This window comes from Netta rufina (genome assembly GCF_964035555.1).
Source record: "Netta rufina genome assembly, chromosome: 1".
In the NCBI taxonomy this organism is placed as follows: Eukaryota; Metazoa; Chordata; class Aves; order Anseriformes; family Anatidae; genus Netta; species Netta rufina.
The window spans coordinates 111547019-111569038 of NC_140123.1; the positions used below are offsets into that span (position 1 = coordinate 111547019).

Consider the following 22020-nt stretch of genomic DNA (forward strand, 5'->3'; position numbering starts at 1 on the left):
TTTATCTCATGTTTCATGGTTTGGGGCATTATTCTTAGTGGCAATATCTCACTCCTTCCTCTTTTTGCCAGGCAAGATAGTAGAAAAGCTTTACCTGCGTTTTTAAAATTTTTAGTTGGTTCTGTATACAAACTTAAATTTTGTTCTCAATACCAGTGTTTCTGCTGTCTTACAGAAATTCAGCACCCCAGCATGTTATGCTTGTGCATGCCATCTCCCTTCCAAGGTGCTTATGGCACATCTGTCTATTTGTCATCCTCACTGTGCTTACAGATCGCATTCAATTGCTGCCACCATATTTGATGTACCATGTGAACAGGTGTTAATGCAAAAAAGCTTCAAGCTTTTCAACACTTATGCACCTGTTTACATTGGATATGCAACTGGGGGCTAGCTTTCTCGCCACACACATGTGAATAGGTTGTCCTGTGCTTTTCCAAACTCTTTTTTTTTTCTGCAGCTTGTGTTTTCCAACACAGGTTCCCTTTGGGATGCTGAAGTGATCATGATCTCATTAGTCTAAATAAAGCTGTTGATGACACGCTCTTGGTCTTTCTAGCCCTCACTTCCAATTTCATCCACAGGATTGAACTTGGATAAACAAACAAAAAGAAAAACAAGAATATGGGGAAAATGAGTCTTCAATTTTTCACAGCTACATACATGTAGAACTAATGGAAACAATGGACTGATCAGGTTTTTTATGTGTAATGCTTTTTGCAATATACACAAACACTGTGTTAATGGACAAAAGCCATGATATTTTATTGCACATTTGGTCTTTTTAAAGTGCTTCAAAATCTATCAGTTGTTTAGGATTTTTGGCAGTGGGATATGCTGTGATCAATTGCTTCTGCAGAAAAACGTCTACTAAAAATAAGCATGAGGATATTTAAATTACTTTGTTTATTCTGGTATTTGAGGGTTAAAAAGCTCAGGGCTGAAACTGCCTTCTTTAGATTCAGGGTAATCACAGCAAATGTACCATACAAAACCCTTAATCAGAAAAAACAAGCTTGTTTTTGTACTGTTCCCTCAATTGTCTTCACATTTATATAAAAGCCTATAAAGTTTGAGGTACACTGACCAATAATGATTTTTCCAAGCACTGTAACCAAATTAGGAAAAGTTGTTTTTCACACTTTGCATTTCATAAGTATTCCCCAAAACAAGAGGTGTTTTTTGCTGAAATTCGTTAAACATTAAAATGGTGCCATAACACTGCTTCACCATTTTGCTCTTCCGAGTGCTTTACGGCTCATAACTAATTACTCTCACGGCAGCCCTTTGCAGAAGCTACTCTCTCCATTTAACAGCAGGAGAAACAGAGATGAAGGTTGAGAACTGTCGAATATGCCGAATACCTGAAATTCTTACTGGCAGTACTTGGGTTTCTGGATGCTCACTATTACTGGAAACAGGCTGTAAATGACATTTTTCTCCTTTGTCTAAAAATGACAACTCTTTGGCAAAAACTTCTGAGACAAAGTTCCAGCTTATGCGGTTGTCGGTTTCCTGGGCTGCGCCTTCATCTCACAATGGAAAGAGCTTTACAATGGATTTTGCACTTGTAAAAATAGAAGAACAAATTAACAGTCAACTGCTATGAATGCTTATATAGACACCTTTCTCCTTTGTAGTCTGTTCACTTAAGTAAAAATCAACATACAGACTTGTAAGAAAGAAATAATTATAGACAAAGAAGAGCCAGTTCTGTTTTGTTATAGAAAAAATGAAAATTATTCTCACAGTACGTACCTCACCAGGAAATGATGAAATATGGGATGTAAGGAAATGTATTATCTCTAACAATTCCACCTCGAAGCAATCTTTATAATACTTACCAGTCTTATCATTATATTCTACCTACAATTGAGGAAATGGTGCTAAAGTTATTAAGTGCCAGTAACATATATAAATCTCTAGACTTAAAAAATGAATCAATTTCACTATGAGATTAAATCAAAACTTTTCCTCATTGCAACATTCTGGTGCACCTCCCAAAGTAAAATGGTGTTGATCTCCTATCTCTGATCATTGTAAATACTACAAAAAGATCAGAAATGTGTTTAACCTCCAAGAACATTCTATTCAATTTCTTTTTTTTCAGTTCAGCTCAAAAGATTTGAGAGAAAGTTAATAATAACTTCTCTTTTGTCATTCAATCTGCATGCTAACTTTCATAATGAAAATTCAGTTTCATATTTTTTGCTGTACGTTTATTATTTTATTTATTTAGTACCTCTTATCATTAATTTGATTAAACATACCTCACCACTACTAGGCTGCAGGAACAAAATGTTGGCTTTCATGTATTGCTCTGGGACTTGTAATCAAGCCAAACTCACAGATGTTCCAATGAACACACAGCATTTGGTCCATTTCTAGTATAAACATCATGGTTTACTTTAGCTACAGTGCCATGATCTTGTCTAAGTAATCAGTAAGTTCAGCTAAGACACCTCACCTATTCTGTCTATAGCTCTATGTTTTCGGTAAGATGATGCAAAGCAGGAAGAAGTGGAGAAAAAAAACAAGATTAGGCAAAGGGGAAAAAAATCCCACTAGATGATCGTGATGGCCTTTTGTGTGAATAACCCTCCCTGAACTGTCATGAACTCATATCAACTTCTGTTATGCTACTGAAAGATATAGGCCTATGAAAACTTAACAGGACAGAAAATCATGATTTGCTACTTTAAAGCAGACTGACAACAAAAATATGCGCATACAGGAGAAAAAAAAAATAATCCTGAGCAATAAACAGCTAGTTCCATGGACACACTAGCAACATAGTGCAAATAAAAATGATCAATGGCTATGAAGCATGCAGGAGCGCAAAACATCTTTGAGCTGCTCTTCCCATGGAGTATAAGACTGGTGTTGCCAGTAATACCAGGAAGAGTAATGTGTATCTTAACTATGGAAAAAATAACATTTTCCACAGCAAATCCACCAAAATATGTGTCTCTGTAATAACAGAATAAGATTTCGGGTGGAGATTAGTAGGTTCTTTATAAATGCTTGTCCTTGCCCTTTCTCCATTTCTCTGACTTAAAGAAACCTGGATTTTCAGAATGCACTAATATTAAATCTGAACATGAAAAAATCATGACCCAAATTGCAAGATCATTTTTTAAATTAAAAAGAAAAAAAAAAAACAAACAAAAAAAAACAAAGTACTTTCTAGAGGGGATCTTTTAAGGGATTCTTTTTCTTTTTTTTTCATAAGTTTTCTTACTCCTACAAGAACTAGAAAAAATGCATCAGAATTTCAGTCCTATGAATATTCCAAGAGTTGATTCTTCCCAAAGATAACAAGGTAATTCAGAGTAAAATCACAGTTGCTGACAAGCGAGAGGCTAGCAGTTTGTGGAATCAAGCTTGTGTATTTGCTGTAAATAAGGTTGTGCACACAAATTGATGGGTGCAGGGTTGCTATTCCTTTTAATGTGATGGATCTTCTGAGTAGAACTTTTAAAGCTTGAGTTACAGACCTACTAAAGACTATGTCAGATCAATCTTTTCTTATGAGTTTGCTTTATACATTTTTTTTACCACACAGATTCCCAAAGGGCATAATCAGTTGATGTACAGGTGGCTAAGACAAGTACCTTTTACTAGTAGTTATAAACAAGTTTGTGCAAAAAATGCAGTGTACCACAGAAAAACGTGGGTGCAAAGACTCAAGGTAACATTGAAGAACATCTTTATTATATTGCATTTGTGTTACGGAGGCTGCTGTTCTTGCCCCTGTAATTAATTTTGAACTTTAATTTCAAATCCTTACATTTTTATGTTTAAAACTTGAGAGCACTAAAACATTATTCATGTGAAAATTTAACATGAAAAAAGGTGTCAGCAAGATTTATTTATTTATTGCTTTTATCTGAATATGTCATAATACACAATTTCAACTCCAGTGCGGTATATGCAGGACTAGAAACAGGTGCTTCGTCACAGAGAAGATATAGCCTGAAACCCTGAGATCACTGGAATAAACCATGCAACGGCTTGATTTCACAATGCCTGGAAAAAAGGCAAAGCTGCACTGACAGTTACAGGGACCTTTAAAAAATAAGCTGTAAACAGGAGTCCTAGTACTTGACCAGACATTTTGTAAGGAAATGAGACTTGCAGGGAAGCCAGTGAAAGGAACCTTGTCTAAATGTGCTGTCAAAACACATGTAGAGCTTGCTACCAATGCCCTGAAGGAATGGGAGAAATATCGCGTACAAAGGGACAAAAATTATCCTAAGCAACAATCACTGCAGTCTTACAAGGGCAACTGACAGTAATCAAAGTATCTCCTTGGGACACAGCATGCACTTGGAAGGAAGCTGTCTATGGGACAAATATTCTGATTTGTATGTCTTATTAATGGATGAAAGTACCTTTCACTAAAACATAACACCCACAGTGCTAAAACACAATTTCTAATGTGACTGGATATGTAGGACACAGGAAAAAAAAATAGGTCAGGTAAGGGCAAACAGATAGAATAGCAGGCTCTAGAAGTCCACCAGGCTCTCTTGTCTTCTGTGACACTTCCATTGTGATGAAACTTCCGACACAGACAAGAAAAAACGTTTTCAAGGAAGTCACCAAGTAATTTCCTATACAATTTTTCTATCTCGAGTAAATGTAATAAAGGGTACATCAAAACGCATAGGTTCCTATAATTGAATTCCTATAACTGAACTTGTAATACCCATTTAATAAAGGCTCGTCTCTGCCTTCGGGTATAACCTGAGAAAAAAACATGGTTGAACAAAGATATGGAGCTTCATTGTTGCGCTCTGAGTATTCTTCTTAACCCTGGGGGAAGGAGTACTGGATGCTAGAACACATCCCTGAAGGTGCTCAAGGCCAGGCTGGATGGGGCTTTGGGCAAGCTGGTCTGGTGGGAGGTGTCCCTGCCCATGGCAGGGGGGTGGAGCTGGGTGGGCTTTAAGGTCTCTTCCAACCCAAACCATTCTGTGGTTCTATCAGCAATAATAGATCTTTTTAGAAGATGATAGAGGAAAAAGGCAGCAAACCCAAATGACTTATTTTAGTTTTTAATTATTTTTGTTTACAATTGTTTCCTGTGGAAAAGCAGGGTGAAAGCCTTGGGCGAGGGGCTATGTTACGTATAGTTTTACTTCTGACAGAGACTGCTTTGCTTGTAGTGCTACTGACTCTGCCCAAGGACAGATGTGCTGGGAGAAGGTAGCGCATGGCAGACAAGAGGCAGCCTGAAGCTCATGCTGAGATGGAAAGACATGTACTGAGGAGCATGTAGCCAAAGCTGAGACAGAAGGAAGAACTTCCTAAAAGTAAGATTCATGGAGACATTGAGCGACAAAGTCTAACCTGCAAGCAAGAGCTACATCTTTGCCTAAAGCTCTGGCTAAGGCACAAGCTTTCTTCCCAGTTACCAATAAGGACTTAAAAAGTAGAGCCCTGAGAAGAGGTAAGTTTATGACTTCAGGTACAGAATCTAGTGACATTAAAATATTTAACCATGGAAATAGGATATTCCCTACATCTGAACTTAAACTGTAGATTGTTCTGTCACATAACTATGCAGTATTACTATCCTGTGGATGACAGTAATACCAAGATTATATACAAAAGCCATTATCCTTTCCTAATTGAGAAGCAGATGTTACTTATGGTTTTATTTCTGATGGAAGCTAAGTGTTCTGTGCGTGATTAGAAAGAAACAAACATTTAAAACTCAGCAACTCACTAAAACTATGGATCCCAGTCTTTTTCTTTCAAGAAGAGTGAAGCAGACCTGCTAAATAATTTACGTGCATGACAGTTTCATGAACCTTTGCAGCTCCCATTTAGAAAAGACTTTCTTTTCAAAGTCTGCGCACACAGCATGCATTACTTTCTTTGAATAATTTACAGTGTATTGTAGTGTAAGGTTTTTTCCCTTTTATTCTATGAACTAAGCAAATTTCAGAAGCAATACTATACAATGAAATACACTCCTTTTATTAGTCACAGCTGTTAGGTGTATCTGTCTATTTTCTCTCTCCTCCCATACCTCCCCTTATTGCAAGGTCGCTGTGCTACGAACAAAGGCAGTATGATCAAGAGACTAAAGGGATCCCAGGAAGATTTTCATTTCCTGGACTAGGTTTATCGGAAAGATGGTACTGCTGAATACAGCATAAATTGATTATTTGTTGTTAGTGTGCCTTCCTGTTTCAGCTGGCAGTGCTGAGCACCAGTATGTCTATGATCTGAAGTAATGTGGTGTAGAGACTAGCTCTTGAGAAGCATTACCTATGTGGCATGCCTTGCCAGTGTAACAGTACTACAGAAGCATGAGCAGAAATGCTGCCAGCTTACACTGTAGGGCATGCTACAAGTCAAGGTCAAAAGCTTTTCAGATTATTGCAGGGAATAAGATCCCAGTTTAACAAGAAAATTCAGCACCTATCTGACCCTAAACCCAAGGGAAACTGCAATATTTCTCCTTCCATTCTTCTCCAAAAGTTTGCTGAAACATTAATTTTTACATTACATAGCACACTGATAAATTCTGTAAAACAAAACTTAAGGCTGCACATTCAAGCACTCAAAAATTAAAAGAATGACATAGGTAGTTATGTGATGCTAATAAGAAATGGTCTAACAGGCTTCCTTGACAAACCTAGATGCTTTGAAGGATTGCCTGTTGACTTCCTTTGCATTTTATAACTGCAAATATTTATAAAAAAAACTAAGTAACTTAGTAGACCAGCGTATGCATTTAACTAGAATAAGACTGAAGTAAGTTTAACTAAGATACAAAGTTCAGCCCCAGCACAAGACCCATTTACTTTTTAAAACACACTGGAACTATTTGAATTCCTGAAATGAACCACTAAAGTTGTAAGAAAAAAAAGCCATAGAGGAAGTTGAGAAAGTTATATAAAAATAGGACCAAGGGAACAAAGATCAAATTAAACTTCATATCAAGAACATTTAAAGATATTTTTGCATTTATTATTTAACAGCTTAAATGAATTATTTCAGATTGTTAGAGAAAAGGCTGACGAGAGTCTCTTCAGGTTTTATGAAGTCAATTATATCTTTAAAATTTGTTGAAAAATTAAATGATCAAATCAGAGAAATATGCCTTAAGTAAGTGCATTAAGCATAAAATACAAATGTAGTAACAGTGATTGGGCAATGTTTATTCACTGACACACAACTAAACCAGGACCAGGCTGCTTGCTGGCTGCCACACTTCCGTGGGAAAAAAATGAACATGAATGGAGGACATCTGCCTAAGGGTTTAATTGACAGCACTGCTTCTGTAAATTTGGGAATATATCTACAATGAAAAGCCTTTCTGCGTTAAAAAAATAAAAAATAAAAAAATAACCATGACATTGCTAAAGAGGGTGAAATAAGAAGTTAGGTGTGGTGGCTGAGTTGCAGGATTTGGGCATAAAAAACATTGTTCAGTGCATGTGTGATTACAAATAAATTCAAAGCAAAGGCAGAGGTAAATATTTCTTAATTGTCACAATAATGTTACTAGCTTCCTCATTTCAGAGGAATGGATGTAGTATGTTTTCCTCAGGCTACATCTGACTGCTTACCAAATATACCTCTGTATTGGCAGTGAGTGCTACAGTGGGAAAAACAGCCTAGATGCTCAAGGTAATTGCTCACATTGAGTAACAGCTTATCCATGACTACAACTATTTATTTCTGCAGAAGCACTGAAGATTTGAGAGCTATTCAGCCTGGGTAAGAAAGGTTTAAAGAGATGAGCAACACGTTTATTGAGATTTTCCCTAGAGATTTTTTTTTTTTTTTTTTTTTTTTTTTTTTAAGTAAGGGGTAGGGTGACTGCATTTTTATTCAATAGGGTTTGCATTAAAGCCTTAGATGTGGATCTTCAAGAGGGAATTTAAATGAAAAGCAGAGTGCCTGATGGAAAAAAGAGATAGCTCCAGTCAGAGGGTCTGATATAAAAGAAGATACAATGAAAACAGAGGGAGAAATGATAGGTAATGCATTGAGAGTGAAGATAGAGGGAGTTAGAAATTACAGGAAAAATATAAGCACAGTTAGTGGCACGGTGTTATGGAAGAGAATTACAAGTCTGATCTCAAAGTGCACTTCAGCTCAGCTCATTTAGAAGTATAATGCAAAAATCAAGGCAGTAAGTGTGGCCATATTCATAGAACCATTCAAAGGTTTGGGTTGGAAGTGACCATTAAAGATCACCTAGTCCAACCCTGATATTATTAAGAAGAAAACCATGTCATTTCTTTTTTTCTTCCATGTGGTTTCATGTCTTCATATGCCCTTGTTTATTTCCAAATACTGCACATTTCTTGAACATGTTTGACCTCACCTCCTAAAGCCTTCTTTCAAAAGAGAAGCTATTTAAAGTGAACTTAGAATTTTCTAAGTGAAGAAACTCAAAGTGATATTTCTGAGTTTATTAGAGACAATTTACCTCATCTCTTACTTCATAAGAGATCATTCATTTCTGTATTTGACCCACGAACTAAAAGCCTCATAAGGAATAGTCAGTGATATGAATCCATGAAACATTCTGTAGGAGAAAGAAAGCTAGAAGATTTAAGAGAAAAGTTTCTTCTTCCCCATCCCCTTGCCCCCCAAAGAGGGAAAAAAAAAAAAAAAAGTTAAAAAAAAAACCAACAACAGCTAGAGTTCTAGAGTAGAAGGAAGGGGAGCAAGGAATCTAAAGTGTTAAAAAATCCTTTTTATGCAGCAATACGCAGAATTAACGCACATAGATTTTGGAATTACTTTAAACAACAAATATTCAGACCCCTCCCCCCCCCTCCCCAAACTGCCACAATGAAGATATGCTTAATGTGAGGAGACAGAAGATTCTGCCACCTTTTAAATCAAAGATGATACAGCCACAGTGGGGCAGTAAAGGACAACTTATGTGATGTGTTTCTAGAACACTTCCAAAGTGCAATGAACAGATCAAATATTTTAGATACTAAAGGCAAAATCTCACAGTGCTTCATCAGGCAAAACTCCTGTTGAAGCCAATGGGAGTTTTGCCTGAATAAGTACTGAGCAAAGACTATGCTGTTTGACCTAGATTTATCAGAGTCATACAAATCTAGGTCTAATGCCTTTTTTTTTTTTCTTCTTTTCTTTAATAACAGACAACTACTGTGCCGCAACATTTTTGCTCAAAGGACAACACAGCAACAATAAACTATGAAACAACCCCCACCTATCTAATGAAAGGAAGAATTCACAGGTAGGCAAGGAGCTGATATCTTGAAAACCTGTCAAAGAGCAAGACTAAAAGAATAAGTTTGCCATTTAAAACTTTTGGAAGTGCAGGAAAAATAATAAAGTTCCCAAGGGCTTTTGTGTAACTGAAAATAATTTGGCTTTCCTATGTGAAAGCAAACCAATGTTGCAAATAGGCAACAATAAGTTCTTTCTTTCTCTAGTTATTCTTCTGATTCAGGGCAGACTGCAATTTCTACATGGTCAGCAGAAATTCCTCTATTTGATTTCACTGAGGATTAATTTAGTTGAATAACCAGGTCTTTCTTGTTCCTAAGTTAACATTTCTATTACAGAAATAAAAAAGTAGATTAAGTTTAACATGCATATATCTTGCCTCAGAAACTTCCTTCTATCATTGCAGAATCCCATTTACATCAAGTTCAACATCAGTAACAGGAAACTATACAGGACTGCACAAAATATTAGAAATGGTACCAACACCAACGACAGCAGAATCACAGATTTTACTCGAAGGAAGAAGCGCAGATGGTGGAACACAAGTACTGCACAGCACAACACAGGAATCAAAATCATAACAAGATAAAACTCCACTGTTCCATATTTAGCTGGATCTATGCTTTGCAAAATACTTTTATTTTAAGAGCAGTAGTTAAACAATGTGCAAAGACATTGCCTTTTTGTCTGAGAGCTCTTTCATCATTAATGTATCTGAAACCTTCTGAACTGTGCAATATTACCCAGAGAAGCGAACAGCTGTAGTATTCAGCCAGATAATAGCTTGATTCCATCTTTGTGAAATTAAACTTAAGATTTTTAAAGGGCAGGTCCTTGAAAGTGAAAAACCTACAACCCCTATCAAGTGTCAGTATAAGACCTTGTAATTTTACAAAGTAAGTGCTAAACCCACAGTCCAAGTTCAGCCAGCTCCAGGTTTCATTAACAGATTTATACATTTTGCTCCCTTTTGCAAGCATCTGTTAATTTTTCACATGAGAAATGAGGTTTTCACAGTAAAAAGAGCATCTGATTGATCCTCTTTGGTGAATATGGCCACGGTGAAGGTAATTCACACTTCAGAAGATCACATCTCAGAAAGCTACTACACATGATTTTCCTCAGATTGTTCTGCATCTGAAACTATTCTCCTCATCCACTTTCATCCACTTGTATAGATTGGACTTCAGCATCGCCATACATTTCCCAGAAAAGCCTTTGCTACCTCCTCTCTTTGTGGATGACTATCATAAATTAACACTTGCTTAAAAAATAAAAACATAAATAATATTAACTCTCCTTTGCATTCAGAAATATTAGGCTTTCTTTCCTCCTTTATATTCCTGCAAGACCATTGCATCCCCCCCCCCCCCCTTAATTTCTTGACTGGCTCCCTTTGGTGACACTAAAAAACAAAAGTAATCCAGATCTTGCTTCCTTCAACCTAACAACAGCTAAATAACAGAGGTGGATGTGAGCCATTTGGCTCACTGGAGATGAATGATATTCTTTCTCCATAAACTGCTTACCTTTTCTAACCTCTACAGCTCACAGTAAACAAGTTTAGCTTCTTAACCTGTCTTTAAAAGGTACCAATAATTTTGAATGAGAAAAAGCTAAATTCCTTTTCAAAGGAATTTAACTAACTAAGCTAAATTCCTGACTAAGCTAAATTCCTTTTCAAAGCTTTTGGGAGGTTGTCCTGCTTGTTCCATGTATCAGAATGCTACTACCTCAATGTAATTAGAGTCAGCTCACACATTACTGAAAGCAACAGCTCTGACCTTAAAGAACTGAGTTTAAACTCATTTAACAGGATATCAGGAACCGTGTATGCTGCTTTCAGACACTTTCCAGTATAACACATTTAACACAGTACAGGTATTTTATGATGCACTGCATCTTGGTCAATATTCTGATTATTCAAATATTAAGTAAAGTGGTTGACTAGTATCAACAGCCTAAGATATTGGTGTTCAGATTTATACTCACTCTCCTAATTGGCAACAAAGCAAGAACTTCAGTTTTATGTTAGCATGTCTACGGTTTTAATCGTGTTGATGATATAGTTCTATGCAAATGAAGGTACTGCTGAAAATGTATAAACCTGCAGAACATACTTACAATAGCTTCTTCAATTACAGTTTGCAAGTGGCAATTCTGATTAATTAAAATTAAACAATTATAAAAACATGCAATCAAGCTTCATATGCATGCTAGAACAGCTGTGTCTGAAGTTAGATTTATAGTCTGATAACTGTTACTTATTAAAAAAATCTGTCAGCAGTACAGGGAATGACGAGTAGAATACTATGACTGCTCATAGCACAGGTAGGTAGCGCCTGCAGTATATTATATATAATTATACTACTTTATGGAACTTGTTTGCCAAAAGACCAGCTAGAAACAAGGACAGCAGTGCAAACACAAAGCTTTCCATGGTTCACAGGTCCAACTAAGAGGTCAATAGCTTAAGAGCCTTGGTCTGTTCTTTCGGAGAGGATTACCTGTAGCTTTTTAAGATTCATGGCCTTCATTTAACTGTTACTTTAGGTATTATTTTCAAATGCATGGGCTTTCCTTCCCAACTTCCACCCTTGCACAGATAATTAAGATTTGCTAGGAGACGTAGCATTGCCTATTGGCATAGGTTTAACACCAGTGAGACTTGCACCTTATACGGAAGACAATCTTAACATTTATGATTGTGAGGTAAAACTAGAAAAAGTGAACCTTTTTTGACTAGTTATATTACCACACATAAGAAATGCTTTTTTTTTTTTTTTTTTCCAAAATAGCTTCCTAAACATTCTACTAGTTAATTACTTAATACTAATTATACCAGCCAGTGCTTTAACACAGCTGATGAATAATCCTCCATTCTGGGGTAGAGCAGAAGTAAAATAGATGTTTTTTTTTTCAGCAATGGAAGAGATTATTTAAGTGCTTCAGGGAAACTGACCCTGCCTCTGCCTTCCCCAAGGTGCCAACCAGGTCATTAGGTCACCGGAGGCAATGAGGAAAAATAAATAAATAAATAAATTTGTTGTTACATTTAAACATTTCAAAGTAAAAGGTGTCTGGAGAAAAAAAATAATAAATCAGATGTTTAAAGACAAGTATTTAGAGATAGAACAGGCAACATAAAATGAAAATATCATAGAATATGCAGCCTATTGAAGATCACTGTACAGCTCAGTGGCTGAGCTGTGCTGTGAGCAGCGATGCAGAAGGAAGATTTATAGTGTAATGGATCTGTTGTAAGAGTTCTTCCTTTTGCCCAGGTAGCGTATGGTAGAGCTGCTTCATGGCTTTGGCTGGCCACATACACTAAGAGACATGTACACGCCAAACCTATTAAGCAAGTCATGATCTTCTGGTAATAAAATCTGCACTTCCCAAAGAAGAGATGATTAGTCTATTACACAGTTAATCTAGGAAGTAGATTTTTTTTTTTTTTTTTGAACAACATATACAGGACATGGAGGAGGTCATATCAAGTGTCCTCTAGAATTCTGTACAGAACTTAAGATAATGAAACAAAAACTATGGTCTCCAAAGAACAAAACAAAACCCACAACCTGGCCTAGCCTTTGATGATACATGTTTCTTTCAATGCTTTAATGCTATCTGAGGTAAAAAATAAAGCCAGCTAGCATTTCCCTAACAGTGTGTGACAATTACAAAACAAAATCAGGAACCTAACACTGCAGAAAAGCGTAACAATGAAACAAAAATAAAGGCTTTTCTTGCTTTTGAAGATAAACTAGAGATAAAATTTATTTGAAAAGATCAAATAAGCACTCCAAAGTCAGGTAACAAAACCTAAAGTCATTCAATTAAACCCATTTCCAAATCAGCATCCTAAAACACAAAATGTAGCTGAAGAACCTAATTTAATCTCACCTACATTACCCTGGAAATTTTTTTAACCTGATATTTGCCACTTGCTTTTACTATTGCTTGCTTTTGATTATAGCCAAACCATAGCAAAGTTTCAGATGCATTTCTATAGGCTACTTTTTGATAAGCTCCAATCCATGACCTTTTGTTAAATTAGCTCATATTTAAGCCAATCATTAAGATCCACTCCAGTGTCCTTTTTTTCTTTTTCTTTTTTCCTCTCTTTTTTTTTAAACAGAAGTTTTTGCACTAAACATTTTATCAACAGAAGTTACCTTGACTAATTTCTGTCATTACTTGCACTGCTAAAATATTAAGTGATACTCCCTGCCTGCTTACCTTCTCTTAGCCTTTTTGATCTCTACAGTGTTTCCCCATAACAGTGGTTTTAGTTGTATTCAATATTCTGTACTAAGATTCAGTAGAGCTACATAAGCTGTGGGTACTTTCTGCAAACTTACATGCTTGTTTTGGATTGCCTGTTTTTACTGCTGTACATAATTCTTTAAAGTTATTCCTAGAGTCTTTGTCAGATTGTACTCTGCTACATAACTGTTTCTTTTTGGGCTGCGATTCCCACAGCCACATTTTGGTTCTCACTTTCAGTAACAAACATATTTGGTAGAATTAAATTACTGAAAAGCAGTGATTTACTAAAAAATCTTGAGGCCAAGAAGATTTATTTTGCATTTATGTACCACATAGGATGGAATTTCACTGTGTGAATCCTCCACAGCCCCTTCTGTACAAGTTAGGGCATATCTTTCAGAAAAAATGCAGTCCTGATTCAAGGATGTCTCCAAGATACCCTCCAGTTCCATGAACGGGTTGTTTTATTGATTAGAGTTACTCTCACTATTTGAAACAAGAACTGCCATAGTAAGTCAAACACAAGGTGCTCTAATCCCCCAGCCTATGACAGCGGCCAGTATCAGATGTTTCAGAGAAAGGAGTGAAAGCTTGAAAATAATGCACACTCTGCTACTTTGTGCTTTCATACTTGTTTTCTTCCTGTCATCTTTGCCATATAAAGCCATTTGGGCCATCAACTCCATAGTTTAACTATGCATCGTGCAATAAAACAATTTCCCGTCTTTAAAATCCTTTGGAATTTCCCATCATTTACTTAACTTGACTGTACCTCTATATTTGTACTTTTTGAAAAGCAAGAGTGTACATTTCTGACCTAGACCATTCACTATTCAACATAGCATCTTTTCAGTGAGCATCTGAGCCAAAATTTTAGGCTAGATTTAAGACTCACTGATGCGGATTCCCTTTAACTCTGTAGTAGTGAAGTAAATTTTCTTGTTAATTCTCTGGAATGGTGGCTGTTTCCAGTGGGATTCTGTATTGGGCTTACATGGCAAGGTTTTGGTAGTGGAAGATCCGCAGGGGTGGCTTCTGCGAGCAGAGCCCAGCAGCTGCCCCGTGCTAGATAACAGCCAGCTCCACGTGGGTCCAAAAGTGTCCCACTGCTGGCCAGGGCTGAGCCAGTCAGTGACGCTGGTTGTGAAAGCACAGTTAAAGGGATATGCACTCAGCACTAAAAGCTGTGAAAGGAGAAGGGGCTCTTGTTATGGAATTATCTGTCTTCCTGAACTAGTCCTAGACATATTGGGGTTCTGCTTCTCAAGACGTGGCCAAATATCACTTACTGATGGGAAGTAGAGAACAATCATTTTCTCTTTGCTTCTACATGGCCTTTGTTTGTATTTCTGTCTTCTTTAATTAAAATGTCCTTACCTTCACCGTGAACCTTTTTTTTTTTCCTCTTTCCCCTTCCAAATTTTCTCTCCCTCTTCCTTTGAAGAGGGGATGTGAGAGTGTGTTGTGGTAGAGTTTAGCTGCCCATCAGCGTGAAACCACCAAAGATTCACAGTCAGAACCCAACAGAGCTTTTCTGACTGTTGGGAGAAACAGTCTCTCAACCTCTCATAATCCTAACTCCCTATGCCTTTCCTTGCTACATCAGTTACAATGTGTTCAATAAAAAGCATTCAGTGACCAAACAGAAGATATTCCAAGCACAGTGGGTTTTCAGCTCCAGGTATATAAACCCCTGAGAGTCTATGGAATACTTTTAAGAGATCTGTGAAAGGTATTAATGTGTTACACAAAAACTTGGAAATGGGAGATTTCTAACCAAGACTGCATCTTCATTTGATATATTTCAGGAATCCATGCGGTGAGAAAGGTTAACGGTCACTGCACCAGAATATGCTTTACTGATACCAGAGAATATTATTCCAAAAAATAATCAATGCCATCACTATTAGTACTTAATATAAACATTTATCTCCTAGATGTAACTCTAATGGCACAGACACTTTAGGTCTATCAGAAGTTCATTTTCAATCCTACTGTACAAGCCACTCGTAAATTCATGCTTCCATTTTTTAAATGGACACTTACAGATGACCCAATCTGAGAAACAGCAAGGCACATACATGTAGACATTAATACTCCAATTTGTTAACATGAAATCGGTAGGAGTCAGAGAAATAAGAAATTTAAATCCAAGCTAATAGGCAGAGCTTGCAAGTTTCTAAGAGGCAGATATTTCGAGATTGATTATACTGCAATTTCTTTTTTTTTTTTTCCTTTCATTGGAAGTCAAATTATGTTATGAATGATGGGACGATGCTATTGGAAAAAAATCACATTAGGAATGAAACACAAAATAACCCCCCTTTTTACTACCAAGGAGTTAGGACATTGTGTTGAACTCATGCACAGAAGGATTTTGAGCACAAAAAAAAAGGAAATGCAAAGCTTCCAACTGTGTTTCTCCGCTAAATGTGTATCTGGAGTTCCTAGATCAGGGTAGGGTGTTGGAAGAAAAAGAGCAGGGATGCTTTCATATACAATATCATGAACCGTTATATAAAAGTTTTATAGTTAAATTTAACCACAAAATTTCTTTTGACTCTCTTCACATTTGAACGTATTTTTTGTGTGCTTGTTCCTCCCTGCAATCAACATTTGAGAATCAAGTGACAACTGCTACAGTGCAAAATAGAATACTCACAATAATAACAAATTAGACAAAACTCTTGGAAAGAGAATGTATTTTTATATTTAATTCATTCTTGTCCTTAGACCATCCTTCTAAGCATCTGCTTTTGTGATCTGTGTTATATTCTGCTGGCTTCCAGAATGGATAAATAAACCAGAAAACCTCTTAAATGAACTTGGGATCACAGCTGGAAAAAAGCTGATTGGAGAACCTAGTAGAGTAGATGCATTAAAATACTTATCTTTTGAGAAAGGCTCATGACCTCATCTTCAGGGGCTTCTGTAAATCACAAGTCAACAAAACAACAAGCACTTCCACCTGCACTGAAAGGGAAAGTCTGGGACTTGGCAGTTTTGAAATGCAGAACTACTCATCAAGAGTACTCACATCTAACACTGTGACAGGTCAAAGGGCACTAAGTCTTTTCTACTCCTTAGCTCTTTGTCTGTTTGTCCTTGAGCATAACCTGAGCATGTTTTATCTTTGATCCAGCCCAACAGAACAGATGACGGCACCTTGAAGTATGCACATGCAGGCCTCCATTCCCAACTATCTTCTGAGTGGGAAATGGCTCCACCTTAGGCTGGCAACTCATGGGAAGGTGATTTATCTGACCACCACTTGACAAATCCCATCCCATCCCACACTTGAAAACTAGTTACCCATCTCCCATTCCCTGGAGCAGGCTTAGCACATTATTAGCACAGCTCTTATTAACTTGCTTCTTGACCTCTCACTCATGCTCTGAGTGTGTTTACTTTATGTGTTAGCACCAGAGTAAAGCTAGAGTGCTTCTTACTGCTTAAAAAAGTTAAAGGCAACCCACTGCACTTGGCCGGCTGACACCCAGCTATGAACCAGGATGGGTGGTGTCTGGAGATGCACAGAAGCTACCAGCAGATGGATTCCTGCATGGGAGACCGATAGCCCTGATAAGGCAGTTGGTATGTATCCCCCTGCCTCATCAAAAAGACAACTCATTCAGGATCCCACTGAATTCTGTACCACTAATTTGGCTAATATTATAATCTCACAGAGCATCCCTGGAAGGGTACAACCTTTACAGGGTTCTGCAAGCTTCAGCATTTGTCTCACAAAGTAGAAGTCAGGCCATTTTTCTCCATGGCTGCAAGAGCTAGGTGTTTACCTCTTAACTAAGATGCAAATAGTGCAGAGTAATGAAAACAACTTTTCTTTTCCTTTCTTCTCATTTCCAGCTAATTTGCCATCTTACAAAATGTTATTTGTGTGTACTCAGCAAGTACCCTGCATCTAATGCTTGGCAATAGAACTGATGTGGTAGAAAACATGGAGGAAAAAAAGGGATTTTTGGATTGAATGGAAGAGGATGGTGTGCCTGAGGTGGGTACCACAAAAAGAAGGGCCTGTCCTACTAAAATTAGAGAAGACTGATTTTCTGCTTGGAGGTGTCCAGATGTAGGATGGCCCTACAAGATGGTAGGAAGACTCAGAAGACTTGTGAGAGTAGAACCAATTCTTTTAGGTGTTATGGAGAACAGATGTGTTGAAGGAGGCAAGGCTACTGCAGAGAGCTTATGGAATTATGGAAAGCTGGAGAAATGTAGGCTTTATAAACAGACCCAGGTGAGGCTATTTCAGCTAGGTATTAACCTTAGACAGCAACAGAATATTCAGGCAAGGTACCCATACAGGGCTCCAGCCCAGAAAGATAGTTGCAAAGCTCAGGGGAATAAGTATTCTTCTTCTCACAGTACATTACCCTGTTACAAATGGCGTTAGCCTACTCATTTTTAAGCCAGTGTTTAGTAAGATTAAAAGCAGAAAAACTCCAGATAAGGGAAGAGCCCAGTTGGACACCACACCACATGCATAGTTTCAGAGACTGAAAACCAAACATGGTCATGATGCATCCTGCTGATCAGTATGTTTCTCTCATTTGGTAATGACAAAGTGCTGCGTTCACATTGCACACAGAAATAACAAACTGACAATAGTTGTGCTCAACCTTATGTCACCAATTAGTTTAAGAAAGGAGGTTAATGCAGGCCTTTCTGGTACACAGCCCCTTTTCCTTATTCTTTCCTGAACTGTTGCCAATAATCAATTTACTCTATTGTCTTCAATTAAATTAATTCTTAAAGTAAATGTCTAGGCAACATGCTTGTCATGGACTTGACTCAGAACATTGATACTATTCAGAAACAATCGCTTGACATCCCAAACTAACTAGAAAATTGTGGCATTTTACTTTTCATGAATCAAAACCATCTCTCACCTCATACTTGCTGGGCAAGAATCAGATCTGTGAAGCTCACAAAGTGATTCACTAAAATATATGCAATAATTTAATTCCCTAATGAGTATTATGGAAATAATTCTTTACATATTAAGGTTAAATTCATAAATACTGCTGATAAAAAACAGAATATATTTCTCTATGTATTGCACAATTCAGTTTGTAGCAGGTTTTTATCTAACTGAAAGAAAACACAGATATAATGAAGAATATCAAAGTGTCACCATTAACGCAGATACCAGTTTAGCCCTTTTTGCATGTGACACAGATCTTGGTCTGTTCATACACACATACACGTATTGCTATATGCAAGGTTTCCTGGAGACTCATGGCTCTTTTCTAAACACAGGTGAACCCTGAATATATTTTAAAAGTAAATGAATCCACATCATGTAACATGGACTACCTAAAAGCAGGGATGCAAGAGCCTGGATGTCCTCTGTATTGACAGGAATGCTTGTTTATATACTAGAAATGTCTTTTCATGAGCTACTGTTGCCTTGGAAACCAATACTAAAAATGAAAATTTTGTCTCCACAGGGAAAAAAAACACAACATATTATTCAGTTATCTCAGAAGTGTCCTTATCTTTTCCTGATCAATCCGAAACAAAGACTGGCAGTTGGGTATTACTAACTCTTAATTCCCTCTTCCTATTCAAGAATAATACCTTGCTTTTTTTTTCTTTTTTCCCCCCATCTGTGATAGGAAACAGAGGCCTGTTTCTTACTTCCTGCCAAACCCTCTTATCAAAAAAGATACATTCTTTGTCTCAATAGTTTGGAAAAAAAAAAAAAAAAAAAAAGGAAAGCCTTTGCAGAAGTCAGAAAGCTGTTCCCTGAAATTTAAGTCTTTTCATGTAGTGATTAAAGCATTCAACAGTTCTTCTAGTAGCGTCACAGTTTGAAATTCTTAGGAAACACACTGTCCTTAAATTATGTTACTTTGGGGCATTTGTCAGTTTTTCCTATGACTCTTAGTTGAACATTGTTTCCTAACTAGTGTTTCAGCATGAGCACAGAATGCTGCAATTTTCTAAGTGGTTTCCTTTCCAGCCTTTTCCTAACAGAGTTATTGCTTTTTCTAGACTGATTTGTGATTTTTACCCTGCATGTGGGAAGATGTGCCAATAGAAACAATGTAAGATCTATTCTAAACCAGCTACTAAAGAGAAAGAAAACATACATCAGATAACAACAGGAAGACAAAGCAAAATATGTTGATAGTCTTTAACTCAAGGCTGTGCCTGCTGAGGTGTGGTAAATCCATAAGATATGATGGTCATTTAGCTTATTTTTGTTAGAATACAAGCTGTTCAGTCACAGAGTATGACACCCCTATGAAATTTGAGTTGTCTTTTACTTCAGTTTATCTTGTTTTCATCTAGGAATAGGTTCACCTACTTTTGACCACTGTATCAAAGATGGGATGACATACTTTTTAAAATTCTGATTGACTTGAGTACTGCTGTAGATCTTATTTCCAAAGAAAATATCCAATCATAATGTTCTATTTTTGGCACCAGACTAAGACAAGAAGAAAAAACACTAGTCTCTTCTGAGTAGTGACAGACAGTCATATAATGGGAGATGTGAGCCTAAAAATATTACTACTCAATATGCAGATCAACTCTATGGATTTCTTGTAACTACAGGTACTTGGCTGCTATCAAGAAAAATCTCTGTGGAGAGGATACATGCATTCTAACACCACAAAATCTCCATTAAGAACACTGAGAATTTAACCTTCATATGGCAAAAGCACAGTACGGAACTAACCAAACTATATGCATGAGATAAAAACCTCTAGTAATACATGTGGCTTGCTGTTGGGAAGATGCTTATGAGTTCACTCCATAAAGTTGATGAATATTCTTGGAATAGTCCAGTGACAAAGTTCTAGCCAGAACTGCTGCCCTGCACGCTACATTTTCCTCTAGGAAGAAGTCTTGGTTTACTACCTATGAATACCACAGAGGAAAAGAAAAAAATGCAGCACCCTAAGGTAGCAGTAGGTTGTGCTGGTGAATAGTTTCCTGCCTCACATCACAGAATATTCATTAATACTGTTCAGCACAATAACAGGCTCATGATTATTACAAAAAACATGCAGCTATATTGAGGATTTTGAAGTTTTACAGGGCTTCACATCCCAACAAATTTCTGTGTATTTCAGAGGAAAAGGTTTCCAGTCACCATTGAAGCAGACCAGAAATATAAAAAAAATCAGTTATTTCCTGATCAGTAATGTTCTGTAAGGGAACTGATTTTACCTTTTAACTTACCATGAGGGGTAGGGGGTGGAAATGGGGATCAGGAGAAGGGTGTATGATGTAACAGGTGGTCAGCAAAAGTGGTGAGAGAGCATGATGTCCGTTGTGGGGTTCTATTCATTTACTATGAAAGTCTGCTTTATGGGTGAAATGCCTGTTCTGTGTTTCAACAAAGTCCTTCAATGCAGATGTATTTCTGTGATTTTTTTTTTTTTTTTTTTTTTTTTTTTTTTTTTTTTTTACAAAAACATAGCATTTCCTGATCACAGAATCACAGAATTTTCTAGGTTGGAAGAGACCTCAAGATCATCGAGTTCAACCTCTGACCTAATGCTAACAGTCCCCACTAAACCATTTCCCTAAGCTCTACATCTAAACGTCTTTTGAAGACTTCTAGGGATGGTGACTCCACCACTTCCCTGGGCAGCCTGTTCCAGTGCCTCACAACCCTTTCAGTGAAGAAGTTCTTCCTAACATCTAACCTAAAACTCCCCTGGCTCAACTTAAGCCAGCTTTAGATGTGAAGAAAAAGGCAGGCATTAACTACTCTGAAAAACCTCCTCTTTGGTATAGGCATCCATTGGACAATTACAGATAATAGTTGCTTGGCAAGTCCCAGTGTCTTCCACCAGCTCAGCTCATCACACCGTAGTCAATACTGAGCAATGCAACCGAACTTGCCTGTCACTGGGGCCACCAGTTGACCCCCAGGCATGCTCACATGGACAATTAGCATGGCTCAGCCAACAACTTAGTAAGCTGCAGTAACTAAAATAATTTAGGTAGGAAAAGACACTTATGATCATCATGTCCAACCATCAACCTAACACTACCAGTTCCACCACTAAAGCATGTCCCTAAGCACCACATCCACACTTCTCTTAAATACCTTCATTTAGTTTTCCTCCAAACATCACACTAGTAAGCAGTGTTAAAACAAAAGAAGCTTTAAGAAATAAATGAGGGAAAACCTCCCCTATGAAGGAAGAAACCAATTTTTTCCTTCTTCCTTGAAGTTTTGAGTACTAACAGCTAGAACCTTGTGAAGTGACTTGTTTTGCTTTAATCAGCCTGCAGTACTGCACAGACCTTGTTCTAAGAAGTGGCTGAAGTTTACAGTGACCAGAACACTTATTTTCACCTTAAATGAAGAGTGTGCAGCCTCATTACAATAGCTATACAGAATTCAACAGATCAAACAGCACTTACTACAATACATTTAAATTAGATGTGTTCACCATTTCAGCCATAAATCACTTTTTAAAGTGAGCGTACTTTTGGAGAAATTACTTAATGCTATTTTACTAT

At 37.2% G+C, this 22020-nt stretch overlaps 1 protein-coding gene across 1 annotated transcript in view; it reads right to left on the reverse strand.

Moving 5' to 3' along the window:
* The window catches only part of EPHA6 (EPH receptor A6), a gene marked incomplete at both ends in the record, with an annotated part of 508114 nt that overhangs the window by 29182 nt on the left and 456912 nt on the right, over nucleotides 1-22020 (reverse strand).